General features: G+C 39.4%; 1 protein-coding gene across 5 annotated transcripts in view; it reads right to left on the bottom strand.

Moving 5' to 3' along the window:
• Positions 1 to 20,451, bottom strand: part of ptpn4a (protein tyrosine phosphatase non-receptor type 4a) — a 231,415-nt gene that overhangs the window by 187,500 nt on the left and 23,464 nt on the right. For 2 of the 5 annotated variants that reach the window (XM_063048536.1, XM_063048537.1), the window contains one exon: positions 18,853 to 18,908. The exons of the other annotated variants lie outside the window; for them this stretch is intronic. The gene's annotated coding sequence lies outside the window, so the exon portion shown is untranslated. The remainder of the gene's footprint in view (positions 1 to 18,852; positions 18,909 to 20,451) is intronic. 5 annotated transcript variants of the gene reach the window in all.

The following is a 20,451-nucleotide window of genomic DNA, read 5'->3' as shown; positions in this document are numbered from 1 at the left end:
CTAGGGTCACTGTCTTGTAAAGGTACTGCCCAGAAGGCGACAATGGCAAACCACTTCTGTTAAAAAAAAATTGCCAAAAACAATCATGGTCATGCGACCATGATTGCCCACATCATATAACAAATAAATGATCAAGAACTTAACTTATGTAATGCTAAAAAGCTAACCAGTTACACTGTTTCCCATGTTATAGCATGTTTCTTAAAAGGAAGAAATCATAAAAAGTTAACAAGCAGGCCCACTGAGTACTAGGAGAACTGCAAGTTGTCATTCATTATATATGGTTTAGAAATTAAGAATAGGTTTTGTTATAGTTGCACAGAGTGTTAATGAGGTCACATCTGGAAAAGTGTACAATTGCCAAACAAAGAATAAACTAACATTGTAAGCAGTCTGAAGAGGCTTTGCCAGATTAATTCCTGGGATAACAGGATTGTTCTAGAGAGGCGAGACAGTTTGGATCTATATTTCTTAGAGTCACGAATGAGTGGTCACCTTATTTTAATATACAAGTTGAAGTTGAAAGACTGAACCACAAACAAGAGAACACATCTAGAAAACTGAAGTGGGGGGGGGGCTGATCATTTAAAACGATGATGCTTAGACAGATCTTCTCACAGAGGGAGTTAATCACTGGAATTCTCTCCCCAAGGGTAGTGGAAGCCAGAACATTTGATATATTTATGGTGGAGAAACAAAAATATTTGAAAGATGGAATTGATGGTTCTGAGGGACTGGCATAGAAGATTTGAGACCAGCAAAGATCAATGATTATACTGAATGGCAGGGCAGACTTGAGGCACCACAGATCAGAGGCCTCTGAGCAGTGGGGTGGCGAAATGAATGGCACTGGATCCTCTATTCATGTACATTAATGATCTAGATGAGAATGAAGGCATCACAATTACTAAGTTTTGACACAACACCAAAACTGGTGTTACGGAGAACACTGAAAGTTATCCAAGGACACAACAAGATAAATATTAACTGGGCAAGGGGATAGCAGACAGAATTTAACTGAGACAAGTGTGACGTGATAAACACAAGATTTTATAGATGGTGGAAATCTTGAGTAACACACATAAAATGCTGGAGGAACTCAGCAAGTCAAGCAGCATCTATAAATGAATAAATTGTCGATATTTCTGTTCCCTATCTTCTGGCTTCTGCCCTTTTCCTTCTACTCCAGAGGACAGTGTTGGTCTGAAATACTGAATGCTTATTATCCTCTATAGATGCTGTCTGACTTGCTGAGTTCCTCCAGCACGCACTGCTCAAGTGTGAAGTTAAACCACAGCAGGACATACAAGACATAAGGCCATAGATAAGGTAGATGGGCAGAGTCCATATAACTCATCCATGGTGTCATCATTTAGAATGTCCAAACTAGAGGGCATAGGATTTTAAGGGGATTTGTGGGGTAACTTTTTCCATAGAAAGCGTAATTGGAATCTGAAACAAGAATTAATGAGGAACAATAATATTTAACAGGCATTTGGACAGCTACTTCAATGAGCAAGGCAGAGAAGGAAATGGAATTAATGGCGACAGTTGGGATTGCATGATAGGACTGATACAGTGGGCTGAAGGTCCTGCTTCTCTGCTGTGTACAACTCAACAATATAAATCCACATTGTTACTTATTTTTTCTAAAGTCTTAAAATGTTCTTTATGCAATGACAAATTTCACAGAATGAATGTGGTTTATTTACAAGTTCGAAACGTAACATTTTCCAATAAGTAATAAGACCGGCAACTGATAAATTCCTGCAAACCTTCAACCAATGAAAGAACATGGGAATGGCCGAGACTAATTTTCATTGAAAAATATCCATCAGCACAGAACTACAATAGGAGCTTTGCATCACTCTTCAATTTGCTTATCTGAATTTGAATTATTTTATGTAACAAATTTGATTACATTTAACAAACTCAATTCATCATGCATAACGTTTGCTGCAAAACAGAAGAACAATTATTCGTGACTGTAGAGTGCATTTGTACTGTCATTAGTTTTGTGTTCCCTTCATATTTATTCATCAAATGAAGATGCAGATTTGGAATCAAACATCTATCTGAACCAAGGGAACTCCATATCATACACATTTTGAAAACACAGCAGATAACATCAGGAGATATTGAACATCATATGAAAATTCCCAAAGCCCAATTCCAAACAAAGAGCTTAATATGAAAAATACAAGTACTATTCTAATTGATGCAAGGGATAATTCCAAACAAAAAAAAATTGTTAATCTGATTTTGAGGAAACAGATGCACAACTTCCCAGTGCCCTTCTCAAAGTTTAATCTTGATCTTCAGTCCCTTGCTTTACATAACTTTTATGGAAGACTTTTCTTAAAGAGGTACTCCATCTCAAAGTATCTCTAATTTGCTGCATTTCCACACTTCAAAAATCTTTTAAACTTGTACTTTAATTATTGAGCACTTGAGTGGTATACCCAAGAATTTTTCTATAATGAAACATCTGCATGCACTGAGTGATTTGAAAACCTCAGCTTATATATATGACAATGACTTCACTCATTCAGCTTTTGCCTGAACAGAGGTTCTATACAGAGTGTAAGCAACAACTGTGGCTGCAGAACACATTGAATAATTTATCAGGGTACAATTTAGCTTAAACATGCTGATATTGAACTATAGATGCAATTATTACCATGACTGCTCATTCTTCCATTCCAAGTTAATGGAATCACATTTTGCTTTATCGTGAGAAACTTTTAACTTGTATTAGGTATTTGCATGGCTAAAACACTAACTTTTCCACAGATCCCACTGCAGCTGAACAATACCAACTTCAGTGCCTGCAGACTTTTGCTCTTCCTGAATCCTGAAACTTTTTTCCTCTAAATTTAATATATTATTTTGAAAAGAAAAAAAAATGACAGAATCTTGGTCAGTATTGGCCAGTTGGGCCAAAGGGCCAGTTTCTATGTTGTATGATGTAATAAATTATGGAAAATGAAGGAATAAGCATAGAATATGCAACTATTAATAACAGAATGTGGGGATATTCACCAGATGAGCTGTACAAATACCAAATGGCCTATCACACTATCTTTGGGCAAAATAAGGCAATGAATTATTAACCCAGAGAGGATGTGAAAACAGCTGGTCATGTGTAACAAATTAATTTGGTATTTAAGCAAATTCTTAGATCCATTGACCAATAAAATGTTTTACACAGTTGCACCCAAATGTCAACGTAGCAGACTGGAAATGAGCAGAACTGCGAAAGAGTTCCTAAATGTCATGTGCATTGTATGTAATTTAAAAATTACTATAAAACCCTAATTCCAAGGACATTGATCAATGCAAAACCTGTTACAACAAGCAGTGTCATTAGGAACTACAACAATTTTCAAGTACGTTAACATTTCATAAATGCCATCTGAAGATCAAGTTACTTTGCAAGCTTAGCAACTAGATCATCTGCATCCACTTTTGACCTGAACATTACTATCCCGGAAACTGTTCTGGGATCCATGGCATCATAGTCAATTAATACACTATCAATATGTAAAAATCCTAAACTATTTAGCGTGAAAGTGTATTGAAATTTCAAACTCTGGAAACGTTTGCAGTGGAATTTTGAAGCATAGAATGGACTCAAATGGAACAAAAATTAGGGACTAGATTAACACACACAAAATGCTGGGGGAACTCAGATCAAGTAGCCTCTATGTAAATGAATAAACAGTCAATGGTTTGAGCTGATGAAAGATCTTAGCTCAAAAACATCAACTATTTACTCATTCATAGATACTGCCTGACCTGCTGAGTTCCTCCAGCATTTTGTGTGCATTGTTCTGGATTTCCAGCATCTGCAGAATCTCATGCCTAGGGACTAGATTACTTGTGTTTCCCCAAGGAAGCAGGAACAGGGTCAGTAAATGGACTTCAAACCTGCCAAGTATTATAAAGTGAGGAGAACTTAAAACGCAAAACATTCTCATCTGAATGGAGTACCAGGATTCATAGCCAGATCTTCAAAACCCCGATGACGGATAATTTCGGACAGGGCATCCTATCTGAAATTCACAGGAAATACTTGGAGCTGCTAACCCCACTATAGTCTGCACGTCCAAGTGCTCTGCAGGTTTTGTACATAAAACTGCACTACTTTCATTTCTGTCACTGATCAACAGCTGTCTCTAAAACTGATCACAGAATAATTGCATAACTTGCAATCGATATTAATACCATTTTCAAACCTAAAAATAGTAACTTAAAGAGATTAGATGTCAGCGCACCTTACTGCTGCTAAGTAGTATAAACGACAAGGAAACGAATACAACAGGCAAGGCATCTTCCCAGTCACATCAAGAGCATTTTCAAAATGGTATTTTTCATACCCATCTAAATTTAAACAAACGATTTTGAAAATCCAAGCACCACATGAGCCACTGGCCCCAGATTCAGAAAAGACATTATCAAGTTGGAAGTCCATCTTTCCAGCTACACAATGAAAAACTATCAGGAGCTTCTGTAAATCCACGTGCAGCACTGACGAATAGCGTGCAATCTCCCACCCAACCACTTCCTACCAATGCCAGAAAGTGTCCATTCTCCCCAAACAGGGAGTTGCAGTTTCTACCATGTTGAAGAACAAAATACAGAAGAGGCAAACTACCTTGGGCTACATTGATGCTCTTTAAAAAAAGTTGACTGAATCCACTCTGTTCAGTAGGTAGAAGTTTAACAAGAATATAAAACCAACTCTGGAACTGTTCTGTACAAGGCAGGTAACTATAGGGCAGTTAGTTTAACATCTGTAGTTGGGGAAAAGAGACAATAGGTGGAAGAGTAGGCCATTCGGCCCTTTGAGCCAGCACCACCATTCACTGTGATCATGGCTGATCATCCACAATGGAGGAGGAGGAGAAGATGGCGGCACAACGCAGCGCGCACGGCCACCTTCGGTGGTGACGTCTGTTATTTGTCAAGTAGGGGACCGTGCACAATTCTGATTTGATGCAGACAGACGTGAGAATTTGGAGGAAAATCTGAAGAAACCGCTGAAATGCCCGCTTCACTGCCGCTGTTACTGTGTGGTCTGGCATCTCCAGAGAATACCCCGAATCCTCGGCTTTGCTTGTTTCGGCGGCTGGGTGAGGTCGAAAGTGCTCGGCAGAGGATGGCACTCGGGAGGCTGTATCGGAGGGGCTGGTTAGAGGCACGAAGTTTTCAGACGGACGGACTCAGTGTCAGCTGCTTCCAATGCATTGGCAGTTGTCGGTGCCTGGAGGTTTATGGCAGTGAGTTTCTCCCTTTGCCACCTGCTATCAGGGACTCGGGAGTCGATCGACTCTGGACTTTGAGACTTCTTTTTTTTAACCATGCCCATGGTCTGTTCTTTATCAAATTATGATATTGTTTTGCACTGCTGTATCTATATGTTATAATTATGTGGTTCTGTCCCTGTTTTTCTGTGATATCACTCTGGAGGAACACTGTATCATTTCTTAATGCATGCAAGCATTTCTAAATGACAATAAATGAGGACTGAGTGTTGTCATAATCTAATCTAATCAGTACCTCTTTCCTGCCTTCTACCCATATCCCTTGACTCCACTATCATTAAGAGCTCTACCTAACTCTTTCTTGAAAGCATCCAGAGAATTGGCCTCCACTGCCTTCTGAGGCAGAGCATTCCACAGATCCACAACTCTCTGGGTGAAAAAGTTTTTCCTCAACTCCGTTCTAAATGGCCTACCCCTTATTCTCAAATTGTGGCCTCTGGTTCTGGACTCCCCCAACATTGGAAACATGTTTCCTGCCTCTAGCGTGTCCAATCCCTTAATAATCTTATATGTTTCAATCAGATCCCCTCTCTTCCTTCTAAATTCCAGTGTATACAAGCCCAGTTGCTCCAATCTTTCAACATATGACAGTCCCGCCATCCCGGGAATTAACCTCGTGAACCTCCGCTGCACTCCCTCAATAGCAAGAATGCCCTTCCTCAAATTTGGAGACCAAAATTGTACACAGTACTCCAGGTGTGGTCTCACCAGGGCCCTGTACAACTGCAGAAGGACCTCTTTGCTTCTATACTCAACTCCCCTTGTTATGAAGGCCAACATGCCATTAGCTTTCTTCACTGCCTGCTGTACCTGCGTGTTTACTTTCAGTGACTGATGAACAAGGACACCTAGATCTCATTGTACTTCCCCTTTTCCTAACTTGACACCATTCAAATAGTAATCTGCCTTCCTGTTCGTGCCACCAAAGTGGATAACCTCACATTTATCCACATTAAACTGCATCTGCCATGCATCTGCCCATTCACCCAAACCTGTCCAAGTCATCCTGCATTATCTCAACATCCTCCGCACATTTCACACTGCCACCCAGCTTTGTGTCATCTGCAAATTTGTTAATGTTACTTTTAATCCCTTCATCTAAGTCATTAATGTATATTGTAAATAGCTGCGGTCCCAGCACTGAGCCTTGCGGTACCCCCCTGGTCACCACCTGCCATTCTGAAAGGGACCCGTTAATACCTACTCTTTTGTTTCCTGTCAGCCAACCAATTTTCTATCCATGTCAGTACCCCACCCCCAATACCATGTGCTCTAATTTTGCCCACTAATCTCCTATGTGGGACTTTATCAAAGGCTTTCTGAAAGTCCAGGTACACTACATCCACTGGCTCTCCCTTGTCCATTTTCATAGTTACAGCCGCAAAAAATTCCACAAGATTAGTCAAGCATGGATTTCCCCTTCGTAAATCCATGCTGACTCGGACCAATCCCGTTACTGCTATCCAAATGTGCTGATATTTCATCCTTTATAATTGACTTCAGCATCTTCTCCACTACTGATGTCAGGCTAACTGGTCTATAATCCCGTTTTCTCTCTCCCTCCTTTCTTAAAAAGTAGGATAACATTAGCTACCCTCCAGTCCTCAGGAACTGATCTTGAATCTATAGAACATTGGAAAATAATTACCAATGCGTCCACGATTTCTAGAGCCACCTCCTTAAGTACCCTGGGGTGCAGACCATCAGGCCCTGGGGATTTATCAGCCTTCAGTCCCATCAGCCTATCCAACACCATTTTCTGCCTAATGTGAATCTCCTTCAGTTCCTCCGTTACCCTAGGTCCTCTGGCCACTATTACATCTGGGAGATTATTTGTGTCTTCCCTAGCTTGAATGCTTGAAGCTATCATTAAAAAAGAAATAGCGAGGCATCTGGAAAGAAAAGGATCCATCAAGCAAACGCAGCATGGATTCAGCAAAGGCAGGTCCTGTTTGACAAACTTACTGGAATTCCTTGAGGATATGATGAGTGCAGTGGCAGAGGATACTTGGATTTCCAGAAGGCATTCGATAAGGTGCCACATAAAAGGCTTATCCATAAGATAAGGATGCCTAGATTTACGGGTGATGTATTAGCATGGATAGAGGATTGGTTAACTAAAGGAAAGCAGAGAGTTGGAATACATGGGTGTTACTCTGGTTGGCAATCAGTGGTGAGTGGTGTGCCACAAGGGTCTGTGCTGGGCCCGCAACTGTTCACAATACACATAAATGATCTGGAAGAGGGGACCGAGTGTTGTGAATCCAAGTTTGTTAATGATACTAAATTAAGTGGAAAAGCTAATTGTGCAGAAGTTAAGGAGAGTCTGCGGGGAGATATAGATAGGTTAAGTGAGTGGGCAAGGATCTGGCAGATGAAGTACAATGTTGGTAAATGTGAGGTCAGCCACTTTGCAAGGAAAAAGGAAAGAGCAGATTATTATTTAAATGGTTAAAAAAAATATAGCAGCATGCTGCTGTGCAGTGGGACTTGGGAGTGCTTGTACATAAATCACGAAAGGTTGGTTTGAAGGAGCAGCAGGCTATCAAGAAGGCAAATAGAATGTTGGCCTTCATTGCTAGAGGGACTGAACTTAAGAGAACTGTACAGGGTACCGGTGAGGCCGCATCTGGAGTACTGCGTTTAGTTCTGGTCTCCTTACTTGAAGGATATACTGGCTTTGGAGGCGGTGCAGAGAAGGCTCACCAGGTTGATTCCAGAGATGAGGGGGTTAGACTATGAGGACAGATTGAGTTGCCTGGGACTGTACTTGCTGGAATTCAGAAGAATGAGAGGAGATCTTACAGAAACATATCAAATTATGAAAGGGGTAGATAAGATAGCAGGAAAGTTGTTTCCACTGGTAGGCGAGACCAGAACTAGGGGACATAGCCTCAAGATTCTGGGGAGTAGATTTAGGATGGAGATGAGGAGGAACTGCTTTTCCCAGAGAGTGGTGAATCTGTGGAATTCTCTGCCCAATGAAGCAGTGGAGGCTACCTCAGTAAATATATTTAAGACAAGGTTGGAAAGAGTTTTGCATAGTAATAGAATTAAGGGTTATGGGGAAAAGACAGGTAGGTGGAGATGAGCCCATGGCCATATCAGTCATGGCCAAGCAGGTTTGACAGGCCAGATGGCCTACTCCTGCTCCAATTTCTCATGTTCTTATGAGGTTTATTCATCAGGTTTATTATGAGATTAACTCATCACAGTAACAACAGAAATAGCTAACTCAGTTGTAAGGCAAGGTGATCATACAATGTCACATTAATTATGGATGAAAATTCTCTCCCTTCAAATTTTGATCCAGTGTTTGTTCAGAATACCCACCTGATCCCATACAACCTGATACAGCCAGGTCCTTTTAGAATTGGGCAAATAGCAGGTTCTACTTTTCAGTGGAGAATCAATACAGGACTGTGACCAAAGTTTTTTTTGTTAATCTTACTTAACTAAATTATTCATCACAAGGGCATATCACCTGGATCAAGCAGACTCATGTTCACCAACAGAATACTGGATAAACTCAACTGGGCAAGCTATATCTTTGTAGACAAAAGGCGTCACTTGAGATTTTTGGTCACGACCCTGCATCTAGAAAGATTGAGGAGAGATTGCCTGTGAGAGTGAAACCAGTTGGGATGTTGGGCAGATGGAACAAGAAAGATGAACAAGACAACTAGGTGGACAGGTGAGTGTGAGTGAGTGAAGAACACCATGGCTGTGGATTATCTGAAACTGGAAAAGTCAGTGTTCATACCATTGGATTGTAATCTACTTAGTAGAATGAGAGATGTTATTCTTTTCATTTGCATTTGATCTCTCTGTAGCATTGAAGGCAGAGGACAAGAGGTCAGTGTGGGAGTGTCTTAGAAGTCATAGTCACAGTCCTGACATGCCTTGGAATATTTTACTGACATATTAATTTTCATTTTTTCTAAATAATGGGTTGTATAGCTCATTCCATCCATACTCCACACTCAAATCTGAAATGTTATTGGAAAGCAAAGATGAGCAACAACCAAACTGAAACAAGTGACGACTGAAAACAGTAATTTCAATTAAAACTCAAAAAAGGTAGCTATGTTAGCATGTTTGCAGAATAAAGGAAATTTAATGAGCATCAGATCACATATACCAAATTTGCAAAGAAATCCACTATAAAAGGAGATGACATTTACACCTTGCAGCATAGAACAAACTAATCTTCGAGCAGGAATGTATTAAAAACAGAAAATACTTAACAGGTCAGCATCTACAGTGTAAAGCCAAATTAATGTTTTCTGCCAATGACTTCAAAACTAAGAAAATCTATTAAACAAGTATATTTGAGCTTGTAGAGAAAGGGGTAGGATGGAGAGAACCGTGGATATTTTATAAGTTGGAGACAGGCAGATGACTTTTACTTGTGGAGTGCTGAAAGCTTGTTAATGGTAGTTGTCTGAGAAGTGGTCCAAATGGAGAAAAAAGACAATTGAGAAAATCTGGTGTAAAGTGATGGAAAGACACCAAATCAAACACCAAAGCTTAGGTTACATCAGAACTGACCATTTACTGAAAATCTAAAAAACGTGGGCATCCATGGAGCAAGGTAATATCCCAGACAAAAAAATCCCCAAACACTAGGATCGACCAAAAATGCTAAACATTGCATTCGCCTCACAGATGCTACCCAGCATTTTCTGCTATTACATCAGAACTAGCAAGCTCTGAATTGGAAAGCTTGACTATCCAAAAAATTTCAATGCCCCTACGTCTGAAGTTCACCTACATGTAGTGGCAAAACTGATCCAAACTGAGAACGAAACAATTGTTGCCTGCTGCGACTGTATGGACTTTATACTTGTATGACATGCTCACTGCTCCAATGATTGCTCCAAAAGTCAAACCCTTTATTCAATCCTTGAATAGCAATTCAGCAAACATACAATTTTGAAGCAATATTAAATGGTCTGCAAGGATATAACCTCCATTGGTCTTAAGCCACAAACTGCCATGAAATAAGAATACCAAACTTATTCCCTTCGCTTTTACCAAGCCCCTACTCATGTGACTAGTTACCATAATAAATGCGCAACACACAATACGATGCAGATAAAGAATCGATACGTGGCTCACACACCTTGGTATCAGATGTTGTGTAAGAATAACGCAAGAAACCAAAAACGGAGATCAGAACGGATGGAGGAAAGCAAAGCCAACTGGAAGCTCAAGATCACCCTTGTGAACTGTTCTGCAAATTCCAACTTGGGTTTAGTCTGTCAGATGTAGAGGTCGCCACATTGCGGGCACAACGTGCAGAACGCTAAAAGAGAAGTTCTATACCCGGAAAGCAAGTCTGGGTCATTTGATTGTAGGGGAAGACGCAAAAGCTGCATCTCTTTTGCTTACAAAGTGTTGAAGCAGGATTGTGAATGCTGGAGGTGGTAGAAGACTGAACTGTGAAGTTAAGGAGTGAATAGTTCCATCAGAAAGCTTTGAGACAAAGAGTGAAAGGTGGCTGATGGTGCCATCCATGGGCGAGTTGGAATTAATGGTTCAACCTTTGAGGATGCATACAGACAAAATCTGAACTAGTTTGTTCAATTTTTTGAAATACGTATTTCAAAATATCACTTCTAACTTGCAGAGTTCAAGATTTAAATGGCCAAAAAGTCAGTTTGAGGAAATTGTTATTTACATTGAAAGAGAATACTTAATGTTCATAAAATATCCTATACAGATATTCTTTCAATCAGAATTATGAAACAGCCTCTACTTGCTGGTATTTTATTTTCAATGAAGCCCAAATACTTTCAAGTCAGTCCAACAAAAGAAAACACCAGCACATTTGATGGAATGGTTCCCTTTGTTCAACACCATTATACTCAAACAGTAATGGCTTTGTTCATATTCCATACGGTAATAACCCAGCCAGTGAAAGAATGTTCACTCACTGCTCAAACACAACAGCTAAACAGTCCAACAAAAGCACAATATAATTTCTCTTTAGAACACAGCATTTATGAGTAACAATGAGTGGAGACAATAAGTATAAAACTACAATCTTAACTGTTTCACCAGTAGTTCTTAGGAGGCAAGCGAAAAAGGAGTTCAACTGCCAAAACAATATGCATTTAACAGTTATATCTTAGCACAGCAGCTCGTGCTGCATGCCAGATGAGAGTCATAGGAACCAAGCTCAGTTTTATTTTAATATACAAGTAGTCCAACAAAATCACCACGAAACAAGTTTATTTCAAGGAGAAGGAAGAAAAAGAAAATTCATGAACGTTTAGGAAACATTTCAACTGAGAGACAAGCACCATAACAACTGGATGGCATAATCAACTCACAAAAAGAGACCAAACTGAGGGGGAGGTAGACCTTCTGGTAGTTATAAAATTTTAGATTTCACTGTCCATTGCTGAGCCAGTAACAATTTAAGGCCAAGATTGATTTTGAACCACAGAAGTGAAAGGTAAGCCAAAGATGAGATCAGCCACAAGTTTAATACCACTCCAGCTTTTTCTCACTCACTAAATCTACTCAAATGAATCTGAGCAAGATCTTCAAGTTTCTGAAAAGTCAATTCATGCAAAATTTAGATATCCTTGACAGAGGTCTTCAGGACGTTTCTGTTGCTTAAAACTATTAATAATTCTTTACTGAAGCTTCCTCACTCAACAGCAGTTCTGTGCTGACAAGCATCAAATGGAGGAAGTCAATGCATATTAATTTTTACCTGGTCTGTCAAAATGTCACTGAAACTGGTCAAAGATCAACACCAGCTTGCTTCAATTCTCAGAAGCTGGAATTAACGTTTACAACCTTTGAGGATGCATGCAGATTCCTTTTGTTTATCTGGGACGCTACACGGCTTATTTGGGATTGGAGACTGTTGCTGAACAGTTTCTAACTAGTGTCAGTCATATTTACTTGTGTGGCCATTAGACACTAAACTGTGCCTAGAGCTAGTTTTTAAAATGGCATTGGGTGTGTCTGCTTGTATAATATTATCCATTTGAGCCATTGGACGCAGATTCATAAAGCAGTGATTTTCGATCATTTGTTTTTTTATTTTGTAGGTAGTCCATTATCTGCATGAGGAATCTGCATTCATTTTGTTTGTTTACAGTCAATCAAAAAACAAGCACACATGATGAATTCCTCCATCAATAACTTTAGGAACTAATACAGTTTTATACTGCTGTTATAACATTCTAAAAATACTGTGCAGTCTTACCAATGCCTAATTAAGTCTCAGCACTGCATCCTTGATTTTATAATTCTTGTCCTCTCGAAATGAGTGCAAACATTGCATCTGCCTTCCTCACCAGAAACTCAAACTGCACATTAACCTTTAGGGAATCCTGCACAAGGACAGCAAGTCCCGTTGTAACTCTGATTTAAGAATTTCTTCCCAGTTAGAAAATAGTCCATGCCTTTATTCCTTCTACCAAAGTGCATGACCATACAGTTCCAAAAACTATATTGCATCTGCCACTTCCATGACCATTCTCCCAATCTGTCCAAGTCTTTCTGCAAACTCCCTGCATTCTCAACATTACCTGCCCCTCCACCTAATTTCATAGCATCTGCAAACTTGGCCACAGAGCCATCAATTCCATCATCCACATCATTAACATGTAACATGAAAAGAAGTGGGCCCAACATCGACCCATGGAATACCACTAGTCACCGGCAGCCAACCAGAGAAGGCCCCTAATTCCCACTCTCTGCCTCCTTCTAGCCAAATCTTCTATCCATGCTGCTATCATGTGCAGTACCTTGTCAAAGACCTTTTGAAAATCCACTGACTGCCTATTGTACCTGTTATTTCTTCAAAGAATTTCCACAGAATTGTTCAGCATGAATTCCCCTTAAGGAAATCATGCTGAATTTTGGCCCATTTTATTGTAACCCCTCTCCCCACCACCCCCCTCCCCCCAACAAGGAACAGGCACACTAGCCAGTCAACCTACATAAACTGAAGGGTCTGATAACATACCTGGCCAGGAGCCGAGAGACTGTGCAGCCCAGTTAATACAGGTTCTAACAGATATCTTCAACAACTCCCCAGAACATTCCACGGTTCCCTCAGGCTTCAAGATGGCTACCACTATCGTTGTCCCCAAGAGGGTGACAGCAAGCTATCTCAATGACCACCATCCAGTGGCACTTACATCAACAATAATGAAATGCTTTGAGCAGCTGGTTATGGATTGCGTTAATCCACTTTCATACTACATTGGACCCTTTCCAGTTCACTTATCACTCAACTTGGTCCACTGATGATGCCGTTGCCTATGGACTCCACTTCATCCTGTCCCACCTGGAAATAGTGCCTGATACACCAGAATTGACATCAGTGCGTGTTTATTGCAATCATTTGTCAGAAGCGGGTGGGTAAATTGTGTGAAATAGGTCCCAACACCTCTCCCTGTAACTGGATCCTGGACCATCCTGTGTGTTGGAAGAAACATCTCTAGCTCCATCGTGCTAGGAAAATCTAGCTGACCTTCAACTATCTTTTCAAACAATGGATCATTTGAAACAGTGGAATTGTGAGCAATCACAAGAATAAACTTCAATTTCTTTACATTTTCTGCATTCTACAAGCCCAAGTTTTATTTAATAATAATAAATTGACATACCATTTTCCATTTCAAATAATATATTTGAAATTATGACAGTTTTAGTGCTAAACACAAAAGGTAATTTTGTAGCTTTTTATTCAATAGCACATGTAGCCAAACAGATCTAAAATCAAAATCTTTTAATTCTTTATATCTGAGTCATACAATCACAATATGATTGAAAACTAGAGGCCCAATAACATTGAAACAACTTCATAATTACCAATTCACCAATGACAACATACAAATATCATTCACACATGAAACTAACAGCTTCTGACCCAAGATGTGTTGAATTATTATTCAGGTCTCCTCTGGTGTATGTTGGCATAATAGGATATGAGGGGGAACCTGTGAATGGAAGCTTCGTGTCCTAAATACAGATTCATGTCAAGTTAAACGGGAGCCCATCAAACCTGGTCCTTCATGCTAATCGAAAACCTCAGTATAAATCTCAACAATTTAAGAGCAATTAAGGAGCAAGAGAAGTCCTAGAAAGGAACACTTTACTCTAGAAACTTAGAATTCAGGATAAAAGTGCTTACGGTGGCACCCAAAGGGATGATGCCATTTCAAGGACACTAACAAACTTGGGTTATTTGCTTTTACATACTAGGACCGCTTTTATATGAGGGTGGAAATCAAATCACCAAAGAAATAGGTTTAAGGTGAGGGCAAAATGTTCAAAACTGATTAACAAGGCAAGCAATCCTCACCCGAGCCACCCTCCCCATCATCCACACAGTCGTAGTTACTTGAAACACAAATGTCATTGGTTTAGTATTTCTTAGCAAGCAATTCTATGTCAACATTAAGAATATGATAAGTTTGCTGAAATATATCAGCTTACAAATACACAACTACAACACTGGCATGTACCAAGATGGACGAATCATTAAAATTGATTTAAAAGTAACAATGTAAATCCTCAAATTGTAACGATGTATTTAGGATGCAAAATATTCAATTTAGATTGATTAAAATATAACTGCTTATGACTGAACAACTCCCGAAAAGAATCATGTAGAATTTGTCCAACAATGCCAAGATACCTTTGAATAAAAGAGGTTAATTCAAAGGATCTGTTAAGGTAGCAATTTATAAGGATGAGAACAGTTTCTGTTACTATTCTCTGGATATCTTTCTATTCTTGGATGGAAACTGGGATGTACTTCTTTCTCTGTAATTCAGTCTGGTTACCTCTAGACAGAGGACAATTTTCATCTCCACCTATTCACCCATGCCCACAGGTATCAATCTAGTAAACCTTTGCTGTTCTCCCACTATTACAGCAATAGATAGAGAGTAGACTGTTACAGCACAGTTCAGGTGCAGTCACACCAGTGATCTATGTAATTTTAATAAAGTGTCTGTTACTTTTACGATCAATAAAAGTCAACAGATCATTTGGTTCCTACTAGCTCACTATAACTATATACTAGCTTTGTGACGCATGTACGAGGACAACAGATCCATCTGAACCCCACTTTCCAATGTGGCACCATTTAAAATATACTGATTTTCTTCTACCAAAAGGGGATGACATCATCCAAGACTGAAACATGTGTTGTTTGTCACAGCATGTACAATCCAAAGAGCACAATAATCTTTTACTCCAGTCAGCCAACAATGAATCATTAAAATGCTGCTAAATTTCAAGGCAATGTGCCAAGCAACTAATTAAACACTTACTCTTACAATAAGGAGCATATTTAAAATAAAGGAAAAATAAAGCTACTGACAAGTAGACTCTTAAAGTAAAAAAAAATGAGTGAACACAAATTACTCAAGATCTGCAACAGTGCATTCCAAGTCTACAGTTCTCTGACACCCTGTCTAATAAGCATTTGTCCTGTGGAGTGTGTTTTTAAACACCAGCTGCCACACATAAGTGACGACAATCTTGGCAAAAATACTATTTGGCCAAGTTGTCTTTGCTTAGATCAGGAATTTTTGTGAATAAATACTCAAGTCACAATATTTTTAAATCGAGGCTGTAGTTAATGAAAACACAATCCTATTTCTTGATGATCTCCTTGCTGTTTTTGCCATTCCCCGCTTAGTACCCCCTCCCTTCCACCTCATGCAGGGGAGGTAGAGTTGTTGTGCAGTCTCTGGTTTTAACTTTAATTACAACACTAATGATGGATTATAGAGTAATTAGAGACCAAGGACTGCACAGCAATGTTATTTTTGAAGAATCCGCTTTTCAGTTTACCACAGAATCTGAAAATAATGCTGAACTGCTCAGCCAGTCATGGATAAAGACAAAATGAAATGATTTTACAGGTGGCGATTGATCAGAACTGGCCATTTCTGATACAAACTAGAAAGGCCAGCTGTGTGAAAGTGTCCAGCCCTGAAGGCAGGAACATGCCTTATTGGAAGATGGGATATTGTTCAAGTTCAGGTGCAAGCAGCTAAAGGGGTCAGAGTCGGATACAGCATTAAAGTGACAAGCAATTACAAGTTCAGGGCAATCCTTTCAGTCTGAACTGAGTTGTGCTCTTGTTGGGAATCGAATGTTGCAGAGACCAGAGCACGAGCTCCAAATGCAGCATGTTAAATTGGAAGTAATCCAAGTGAAGACACAAATAGCCACAGATGCTGAACAACAAAACCTGCTGGAGGAACTCATCGGGTTGAGCATCAGTGGAGACATTTCATGTCAAGACCCTACATCAAGGCAGAGAAGCCTATATAAAAAAAAGGAGGGGGGAGTGGCATGACAGGACCAAGGAAGGAGGGGTTGCGAAGGATGGCGGACAGATGGAGCCATGTAGGAGACAGGGAGAGATAAAGATGGGAGACAAAGGCAAAGGATAACAATAAAAGCAGTTAGTGCCAGGTAGAGGGAGAGGAGGGTTAAGGTGGAGACAGCTAGGAATACGAACTCAAAATAACAGTGCTAGCACTGGGTAAGGAAGATGATAAAGAAAACCGTAAGGGAAAGGTGAACCACATTTTTGGGGGGGCGGGGGATGTGGTAGGGTTGTGGGAAAGGGACCAAAAATGGGAGGACTGGAGGTGGATAACACAAGTGAACCCCTACTTCACGTGGAAAGAGTTGATGAGCCCCAGTGAAAGATCATAAACATGAAATACTCTTTCCCCACTAATGTCATCTGGCCCATTGAACCTTTCTTGTAGTGTTTATCAAAGATGTTTAGACCAGAATTTCAAGTTTTCCAAAAAGCAGAATTAAATCCTCAAATATTGATAAAAGTCTATTTGTCCAATTGAACACATAAAAAAGGTAGTACATAATCAAGTGAACAAATAGGGCGCTTTGAATATAGATGCATATTGTTTGGACACTGGACACTGCACTTAAACTTTCAATGTCAACGTAAATTATCTGAAGCAAAATGCATTTTCAATGGTGCTATGCACAAGAAATCTTGTATCATTGTCTTTTTTTATAAAACAAACATGATCAAGTTAATCACCTGCAAAGTTTTACATATTGCATAGAAACCAAATCATAGCAGTATTACAAGTCAGAACATTTCTGAAAACAGTTCACGGATTAATGCCAGAAGATAGCTTACAAAATGTACTTTTTAATTATCCACAGCACTGACAACATCTTGTTCACAAGATCAGGAGCTGCATTTTCATTGCTTCCCCCACCCCACCCCCCATAATATCCAGCACCCCACACAATTCCTTAGATGGAACTGCTCCATGCCTGCATGCATCAAGATTTACGTGACATGCAAAAATGAATTAAGCTGTGCATAACAGTCACTACTCATCTCCAATCACAGCGCACCAAACCATCTCTTGTCATTTAAGTTTCAAATACCTTGGAGATTATCTTTCAACAGAAATTTAGCTGGAAGAGCCACATTAAAACAGTGCCTATTGAAGCAAGTCAGAGGTGGAACATCTCGCACAGCTCACTACTCTCTTCACCACTCCACAGCTTCAAACTATGCACAAGTCAGGAATATCAAATACTGTCCACTTGACTGCACCAGCAAATCAAGCAGCTCCGTAACTGGGGCAAACAATTCATCTGCTTGATACTTATCTATGGGGCAAATATTCACTTCCTCTACCACTAAAGTAGCGTGGTCACAGTATTTTCAGTCTGAATGTATACTGCAATAATTTAGAGATTTGGAACAGGAATAGACCATCCAACCTCTCACCACAATTGCCACAACAGTAACAAATTGTTTTATTTCAGTGTGACTTTACACCAAGTCCATATCCCCCCAATTCCCTTGTACAAAATGAAAACTTAGCTTTGAAATTTCATTCTTATTGGGAAAAATAAAATGTATTGAGCAGTCAACAAGGGCAAATAAACAATAAAGTTTCTTCAATTGCAAAGATAACACACAAGCACACTGGCTTTAGCACACATCTTCAGGGGCCTTTATATGCAATATAGAAATCCAATAATTACCCCAAACAATTCCCTGTCAAGATTGAATTTAATGCCAATCCCAAAATGCTGTCTAGTCAATAATACCAAGACCCTCCTTGAACCACTGTCATCTATGAATCATTTCCAAATACTGATTATATCTTCCCCAGCATTTGAACTATTCCCACTGCAAAATTAATATTACCTTTTTAATGGGGAAGTTATAAAGATGGAATAACAATCCACATGCAGAGCAAAGCACGGTCTCTACCTTAACCTTAGTGTTAGAAATTGCTGCTTTCACACTGAGAATCCAGTCACCTGGCTTTTCCAGGTGGAAACCCACTTTCACCACACTACTTTCTAATCCACTTGTAATGACAGTTTGACAGATAAAAATTATTACTGTCTGACAGCACCACCTTTAAATGAAGGCTACCCCGTGTAATGAATAGGTAGTGTATTTACGAAGTACATAAATCAACTTTGTTCAGAAGTCAGAAAATGCGTAACATGGTAACTATACTTTGCAGATGGAACCTGGAGCAACATCCTGGAGGAAATCAGTGGTTCAAGCAGCATCTGTGGGTGCAAAGAAGTAGTCAATGTTTCAGGTCAAAACCCATAAATCTATTCCCCCCGCCCCACAGATGCTGTTTTACCGTTCCTCGAACAGATTAGTTGATGGTCTAAAGTATTGTAATGGTATCAAAGCACACAGGACTTATGAGAACAATTAATTGTCAAAAAGTATTTAGGTAATATAGTAGAGAGAAATAACACAAGACTTTGGAATGTGGTACTACAGGAATTTATATGTAATCCAGGGAGAGCATGTACCATTTCACAAGTGTCCAAAAGTGAAGGTTACATAGATCTGATCAAAGCTCTGTATAACAAAATAATATTTTACCAGTTTTCAGGAAACCAGCCACTGTACTAAAGTAAATTCACCATCAAGTTCAGGTGCAGTGAACACTGTACATTGCTCTGGCAGAAATTGAAAAATTGACCATTTTTCTTCACACGTTTAAGGCCCAAACTGCTCAAGATTTTTTTAAAAATTTAGATAACCAGCATTTGTAGTTTTCTTTTGTTTTCAATTATAGGTTATTGACCTGTTTTGTACAGATTTTTTCCATATCTGGCAAATACTTCCAGAATTGTAGTCTTTTTCAGATTTTCAACATTTGCATACGTCTATTTTTGATGAATGAACCATTAGTTTAAATGGCTTATGAATAGGGACATAATTTACTCTTTCGCATTCTGGAACTTTGCACCATTTTGATCGTTGATTCATCATTTGTGATGACCTCATCTTCCTACCCATCAGTCCTTCTCCGTTTGACTTGCCACTTGGTAAGTTCCACAGAATGGTGCCTTCTGCGATCTGCATGCAGAACGTTTGATTCTGCAAGCCACTTCAAGCAAAATGGGGAAAATTTGGGTTTACGATTCATCTCATTCAGAGTGCATTCCAAAGCTCCAGCCCTGTGACCAATTAATAAAAATGTTAATTCCAATGCCTATTCCCTCGTCACCATATTTTACATAAGTGTCAAGACTAGAAAATCACTGAATTAACTAGATAGAGCCACAATGACTTGATAATTTGTATCTGTCAGACTGTTCAGGTACTATCCCTCAAAGTAATTATTTAACTAAATTAAATAGGCAATTTTGAAGTTTGATTTAAATAACTCACTAATATGGTTGTTTCACCTTTCAAGATTGCTCAGTTAATAACTGTCCCTCTGCACTTCTGTCACCCATTTTTGCGAAGGCTTGAGCAAAACAATATAAATCTCAAGATTTTAAATCCTTCTACTTTTGCTATTACCTTGCACTTTCAAGTGTGTTAAATATTTCACCTCAGAGTTCTGCTAATTCTGCAAATGATTTCTAAACATCTACTCAAGATTTCAGAGATTATATACGCCCCTGTATCCCATGGCTGCCTATAATGTTTGATTTTAATATAAATCAACTAAGTACTGTCCCCCAGTTTCTCTTCGTCTTTCACCTTTAGCTGTAACTCTATGATATGGTTTCGGTGTTCACAGATGACAGAGAAATGACAACTATTTGTAGAGAGATGGGGGAGAGGGGCGGTCCTGAATAC

The sequence above is a fragment of the Mobula hypostoma genome, chromosome 5 (genome assembly GCF_963921235.1).
Source record: "Mobula hypostoma chromosome 5, sMobHyp1.1, whole genome shotgun sequence".
Classification (NCBI taxonomy): Eukaryota; Metazoa; Chordata; class Chondrichthyes; order Myliobatiformes; family Myliobatidae; genus Mobula; species Mobula hypostoma.
The sequence above is the reverse complement of the archived record's forward strand: the minus strand, read 5'-3'. Positions and strand labels throughout refer to the sequence as shown.